A 7,451-nucleotide genomic window follows, 5' to 3' on the forward strand; every position below is an offset into this window, starting at 1 on the left:
CAGTTTGAAAATATGGGCACTATGATGAGAGAGTAAAGTTGGCATGGTTGTATTTTTTTAGCAAGTTTGGAACACATGGTTATCATGATGAGAAACCTAGCCATGCATATTTTTCCTACAAAAAAAGAGGAAAAAGGATAAGAGACCTAAGAAAAAAACATGTCTTTGTTGTGCATATACGGAGATATAGGGATCAGGAGGTATTAGGATAGCCCATATGTTATTTAGCCCAACCCACGTAGAGCGATGCCTATGGCCCGTGAGGAGCTGAATATGAAGCAGTAGGGGGCGGAGCCAGCGAAAACTGTCTATCCCCTTCCTCTCTTTCTCAGTTAACAAAATGGCGCAGAGACCCATTGAATCCATGTTCAGCATAAAAAGAAATTCCATGTTTTAGTTGTTTTAGTAGCGGGCAAGCATATATGATAACAAATTTAACCCTCTTTAATAAAAAATAGAGACTTGTCATCTACAATGAAATATACCTACACATTTTAATTTGGTAGTAGTCTCATTTCAAGACCATGTCATGTTGAAAAAATGTGTATTTTTCAGTAATCTCCGGTTGCGCCAAATTGCTAACAGACCCACACCATACGTGCTTTGAAAATATTCCATTTATCAGTATTGAGCAAGCACATATGGTTACTATTCTAACCACTATATAAACAAAATGAACAGGGGCTTGGATAAGGGCAACCAAAGTTCAAAAGAAAGAAGTGTTGTATGTGTTGTTTTTCTGATGATTTGGGTCTTGGAACATCTGAATAGGCAAGCACAGTATTGCAAGTAAGAAAATGTGAAACATTGCCAATAACTTGCCTCATATACATGATAGTTTTAGGTCATACAAGCAATGGGGAAAAGAAAAGCAGTCTATATGTGATGAAGCAAGCCTAAGTCAAATAGGTAATGCCCATACAACCAAATTCATTACAATGGATGGATTTCAGTCCTAAAACTGAAAAGTAAATATGCATAACATAAGTGAATCGTAGAACGTGGTCTATACACAGCACGATAGTCTTCCTGTGAGTACAGCTTCTACCACACATCGCCTGTAAACAAAAGAAAAGATAACCATACCATACTCAAGTTGACCAGTGCAAAGCTCGCTATAAAATAGAAACTTCAAAGACCATGTCAGGTAATATGTCGATAGGATTTAGAAAACAATGTCCGGAAAACAAAAATATTTCTCAGTATATAGTAGGATATCATGCATGCAGCAATCATGTACATAGGTGTTCTCAACAGTGAACTAACATCAGGCAGAAAAACTAAAATGCGCCATTCTAGGAAAGTTTGTATATTCTACATGCATCGACCACCACAATACTGAAAGGGAAAGCAATATTATTAATCAACAAAAACATTTTTTTTTCAGAATCCATGAGAACGAAGGGAGTGGAAACAGAAAATATTTATAAATCTTTGAAGGATACGAAAGAACTGCAATATTATAGGCTAACATAATTGATCTTTTCCAGAGAAGATCTTTGCTAGAAGGAAAAAACAGGTTTAACCTTGGAAGAGGATTATTTTTCTGCTAGCATTATGCAATGGAATAAAGGAGAAACTACTCTATTAACGGCAAATAATACAGTGATAGGTGGCGTTGAAAACAAAACTGATATAAAATGTACATGCCAATGTATCTTAATCATAGCAAACAACAAACAACAAACAACCAACAATGAGAAAATGCATACCACATAGCAACAGCCAACAATAAGCACATGCATTGTGAAAACAGACTCATCCCATTGGAGAGAAGCATGGTGGAGAAAATCAAAATCCACCAGAATCAAAAAGAAATCAAGCACGCATTACACATAAAACATTTACCCTAAGTTCATGCATTAGAAAAATAAGTGAGGGCACCACATTTTCTAAAACTATAGTTTAAAGTTAGCAATCTGAGCATAGGTGCGAAGAGTATCTTAACCACGGCTCTGGTTTTAGCTGAAACTTGCTTTTTTAGATATAGCAGTACATAAAAACACAATGAACATCTGAATAAGAATTTATTCTTCTGAAATTAATATGGCATGGGACTGCTATGGACAATGATGGAACATTTATGGTGACACAGTTTTTAGAAATCTTTTTCATTATCATAGTGGATCTTAGGGAAAATGGACTTTCAATCAACTTCATAGTGGATCTTAGGGAAAAATTTCCTATGCCACTACAACACCGACAAGTGCGACCATGTTTTCATCAAAACAATATTACCAATTCTTTTGGTTGCAATGAAACACCGAAAACCTGGCTCGAGTACATTTGAACAATAACATTGTCGGCTATCTAAATACCTGTAAAATTACATACTCATATATCAAGCTTTCAAAGTATAAGTATTTTTCAGGTCTGGACAGAGTCAAGCGACTGAAAGAATATTATCCTTTTTAGTTAAAATTAAATAGCTTAATCTTCTATCAGATTTACATGGGCCTTAGGGTATAATTCGTGAAAACAGAGTAACTAGTGATAATCAAATCCATTACTGCATGAAGGTACTTTTTTCACATGATCATGCCATAAAGGCATTCCAGATTTGCAGAAGAAAGGTAGGAAACTCCTACAAAGCAGTAAGCAAAACACCTAGATTCAGAGCAGCTGGGAACGAATAAATTCAGAAATAGATAATTAGTAAACATTGAGATTGCACGTGTTCTATTGCTACCTGCCTTCTCTTGTTAAGTAACTTATTCAAAGACAGATAGTAGCTCACTGATAAGTAGGTGGTGATGTTCTAGATGCTCGTCCCTTCTCACCTTGGGCTCTCTGAATAAGTGAATATGTATTACCAAATCCAATGATCGCTAGCTCCATGAAGATCACACCTGTACCACTGCAAGCAAGCAAGCCAGCTGTTAGATCTATTTGTCCATATAAGATAGGAGTAGGAATACATGCATATCCTGCTATATGTCACTCAAAATTTCATTTTTCAAATATGCTAGCCTGCTAATTGCATTGGGACAAATTTGTAGAAGAAGCTAATCAGGGCATATCCAATGCAAGAGTGCTTGTTCGGCGCTTAGGCAATAAAAAATAATAATAACGGAAGTAGCATCGATCTAGCAGTCTGCAACAAATGATGCATGTCGAACGCAAAACAGATTAACCAAATGAACTACTTACGCTCTGGCAAGGTCAAGAGCTATCTGTATACCCTGTCTTGGGATATATGGGCCAGCAACAACATACTACATGTAGTATTGTCTAGGCTAATGAGGTAAGATTATCCACTGCTGAGTTACTTTTCATTTTGCCCTTCAATTCAAGTGCTTACAGAACAACACATGCATTTTTTTCAACCCTACAACAGTCCAATTTTTTTCAAAGAGGGTTTAAATCAATTTCTTTTGCAAGCGATGCGTACATACAGTTTGGGGAAATAGGTGAACACAGAGCAACAACTCCTTGACGAATCAGTAATCAAATGTAACGGAATGATGAGGTGAAAAAGTTGGTTCAGCCTGTGTCTGAATCATTCAGCCTCTCATTATTTTGAGAAAATAGGCTCAAGACAAGGTATCATCTATCAGCCTGCTTAGGCTCAAGACAAGGTATCATCTATCAGCCTGCTTAAGTGAGTTTCGTAGTGGAGTGTTCCTTGCAGTTCAGGAGCACACCATGGATTCTTGGTCATTCAAATAAAGAGCCTTTTCTCACTTACTCTATTATAATGTGATTGCTAGATCACGTACTAAGTGTGTTGAAAAGAGAAGTTATTTTGCAGTCAAAATAAAAAACACGAGTAATCCAAACCAAACCAAGAGCTGAGGTGGTGACGAACACTCACCTCGACCTTGTCGAGCTTGCCCTTATTCAGAACCTTGAAAAGGGTGAATCCAGCGGGCATCTCAAACGACATCAACATCTCCAACCAAGTAGCAACTCAACTCACCTAGATCGAAGCACACGACACAATGAAATCAAAATTTAACGAAATGATGAGGTGAGAAAGATGGTTCAGCATGTGTCTGAATCATTCAGCCTCTCATTATTTTGGGAAAATAGGCTCAAGACAAGGTATCATCTATCAGCCTGCTTAAGTGAGTTTCGTAGTGGAGTGTTCCTTGCAGTTCAGGAGCACACCACGGATTCTTGGTCATTCAAATAAAGAGCCTTTTCTCACTTACTCTATTATAATGTGATTGCTAGATAAAGTACTAAGTGTGTTGAAAAGAGAACTTATTTTGCAGTCAAAATAAAAAAAACACGAGTAATCCAAACCATGTACAGGTATCATTTTCCTCAGGACCTTCTGTATATTCCTTTATCGCCCTCTAAATTTCTCTTTCACTTCTACCAGCGCACGCACATATATTGATTGAGTGCAAATAGAGCTAGCAATAGCAAACATATCCAAACCCAAAATGCAAAGAATCAGATTCAGTATAGAGAGAAGGATACCTTTGGGGCTACGACGTCACAAATAGGAGGCTGCAGCCAGTGTAAACCAAGGAGAAAGCAAATCGCTGGACTAGGAAAAGAAGGGCATGGTCAGGAAAATATATAACTTCTACTTACTACAATGGAAGAAGGAAACGGTTGCCAATACATAACTAAACAAAAAATGACGTTTGGGGGAACAATATATGAAATACTAATAATAGAATCCAAAAGAAGTTGCATTATCAAAAACCCTAATAATCAACAAAATCAAAGTAATCTTCCTTGCCTCTATAGCACATGCCTCAACCTTATAAGGCATAACATGAAACCATGTCTTCGAAATTGAAACATAATCAAACCGCTCTTAAATATCTGAAACACACATCGTATTCCTCCCCAAGGCTGCTATTATCCAACTACGATGGTCTAATCAGATTCACATGCCACGACCACACACAACAATCACATAGTATGTTACTTGGCCCTAGTTACTTCAAGTAGTTTTAACAAAATACATGTTACCTCCTCTGATCCATATTAATTTTCATTGATTTAGTACACTACTAAATCAGCGACAACTAATATGGATTAGAGGGAGTACTTTCTTTTGACTACCTTATGTGGAGCAAAGGCCACACAGTCCTTTATTTCAATCAAAGGAAATATATACAAACAGAGAATAAACAGTCCCAAGAGAAAAGAAAGAAAGAGAAAAAAGAACCCTGAAGTTCTTACCATTTGAGTTGCTGAACTACTTGCGGAACTAAAGGTGCGAAGGCCATAGGTAGGAACCACTATCTCAGGCGTTGGCAACTTCGCCTCTTGTTTATCAAATTAGTATGTACTCCTATACCATCACAAGGAAGAGGTGGAATGGCGGTAACCTGTTTAACAAATGATTAATGTAATCACATTTGTTTCCTAAACTGCAGTTAAAGTATTAACAAGTATCATGCATACACAGATTGATTTTCTTTCATAGGAAAACTGATTTGTACTTCATGAGCCAAAACCAAAATAACAATGGATCCCCGTCTTATAGTACAGCCAACCTGCCTTCACCGCCGATAAATCAAATCTACCAAAACATACGGACAAATTTACAGTTTAGAGAGGGATGATCTTGCACACACCTCAAGCAAAATGACATGTGCAAACACCAGACAGGTTGATATGGTCGTTGAGGAGAAATATTCTAATGGAGAAAGCCATAGAAAAATCTGATAGAAACGAAGTCAACCACCAACTTAGCACTTTGTAAAATTGGGAATAGAGCAATAGGAGGAAAGTAGAGAAACCATACACATCATAGCAAGGACGTACTTCTGACAGCCGTGCATAGAGCAACACATCCTCGGCACCTTTCTCTTTGCTGCTGCAAAACAGGAGCCAGTGGTGAGGCGCCAGCCGGCTGGCATCACCTTCACCTTTCCCACTCCGCCTCAAATCTGTTAGCAATGCCTGACCTCCGCCCACCCTCGTATCCCCTCTCCTCTGCAACGGCTTGCTCTCTCCTCGATCTCAACCAATACATCAGCCTGAAGCTTAACACCTAATAATAAGATCTCAGAATAATCAATAATTTTTACAAAGAAACCTGTAGCTGCAGCAAGAGGTTTATGACTAAATTAACATGTAGTTAAATGAGCTTAAGCACACAAAAATAATAGTTTGAGGTTAGTACATCTACGTAGTTGCTGATAGATCACTAAATTCTCAGATATGTCAGTACAATACTTTCAGATATGTCAGTACAATAATCTTAATCCCCATCAACAACATATCAGATAGATTTACATCCTCGAACCTGCACCAATCCAGAAGTTAAATGAAAATCTATATTGGCCGATAACACATGAATATTCCAACGTTAGTCCTATCTGAAGCCATCTTCAGTTGACCAGAGAACCACAAAGGCAAAACGTGAGAGAGAGAGAGAAAATGAGTGCGGGAGAGGGAGGGAGATGGTTGGGGGCTCACATACACTCCTGCAGCCGTGAAGACACCTAAAGGACAGCGCTAGGGTCTGCTGCGGGCCAGACACGAAGGATGATGTCGTGCCGAGCCGACTACCTGGCTGGCATCTGCTCCTCTCTGGTTGAGCCCCTCCTCTCGGGATTCTCGGGGCGAGGTGTCTCCTCCTCATGTGGCTTCCTCGCGGCCTGAGCAGATGAGAATCTCGAGCAGCAAGGGACGAAGGATGAATTGGGGAGACCGTGGAGAAGGTTGGAACGGAAGGAAACTGGCCACCTGCATGGACAAAGTCAGTGGACGGAGGAACATAGTAGTCGATCGCGGGCGAGATGAAGACGGGCGCGTCGGCCGACAGGCGGCATGCGCCGTCCCCCTGGCGGCGGGAGAGCGGCACGAACTCCTCTGCGGAGGGGTTCCGCACGTCACTCTTGTACTCCCTGACCCCGTCCTCCCTGGCGTTGGCTGCCGCCGCCCCGCCCGCGGCCGCCGCATCGGCCCTCTCCACGCCCGCCCCGGCCGCCGCCGGCACGGCGTCGGCGCGGATCGGGCCCTCCACGAAGGTCGGATGGAGCAGGAGCAGCGACCACGGGATCGTAGGAAAGGGACCTAGGGTTTGTGGCGGCTGAGGGAGAGAGATCGAGGAGGGAGGGAGGGTTGCAGAGTGCGGGCGATTGGATTGGGCCGAGGGGCTTTCGACGGCAGGGTTACCCACGCCCCCGCAAATGGCGCGACGTGCACGCGACGTGCGGGGAGAGGGTGCACTCGCACCTCGAAACGGCTTACCCAGCCAATAGGCACAAGAGCCCACCGGTCATTTGCCATGCAAACTTACCACACGGTCAAAACCAGCACCGAGAGCAACGAGCATCTAACGGTCAAAACAAAGTCAAAGACCAGTTTGACTACGATCGAACGACCATCGAAGGAAGCGATCGGGGGAGCCTTCTCCATGCGAGTTGGCTAGCCTCATTATTGTTTTAAATAAGTGAAGCACTAGAGTAATTTCATAGCTCGAAAAGATTTAAGTGAAGCATAGAGAGCAATTCTAGCAAATCATAGCATAATTT

The 7,451-nt window shown here is 41.1% G+C and overlaps 1 long non-coding RNA gene across 8 annotated transcripts; it reads right to left on the minus strand.

Moving 5' to 3' along the window:
• Positions 1 to 783: 783 nt before the first annotated feature.
• On the minus strand, positions 784 to 7,090 carry LOC119322645. Of its 8 annotated transcripts, none has more exons than XR_005155736.1 (8): positions 6,391 to 7,089; positions 5,714 to 5,962; positions 5,544 to 5,630; positions 5,146 to 5,294; positions 4,429 to 4,493; positions 3,815 to 3,919; positions 2,781 to 2,857; positions 784 to 1,058 (listed from the first exon to the last, which is right to left on the minus strand). It is a non-coding gene; the product is annotated as an uncharacterized LOC119322645 (long non-coding RNA). The 8 variants fall into 8 exon arrangements; XR_005155737.1 differs by having other exon boundaries at positions 2,738 to 2,857; XR_005155739.1 differs by having other exon boundaries at positions 784 to 2,857; positions 6,395 to 7,090.
• Positions 7,091 to 7,451: the final 361 nt, after the last annotated feature.

Source organism: Triticum dicoccoides, chromosome 6B (genome assembly GCF_002162155.2).
Source record: "Triticum dicoccoides isolate Atlit2015 ecotype Zavitan chromosome 6B, WEW_v2.0, whole genome shotgun sequence".
Taxonomy (NCBI): Eukaryota; Viridiplantae; Streptophyta; class Magnoliopsida; order Poales; family Poaceae; genus Triticum; species Triticum dicoccoides.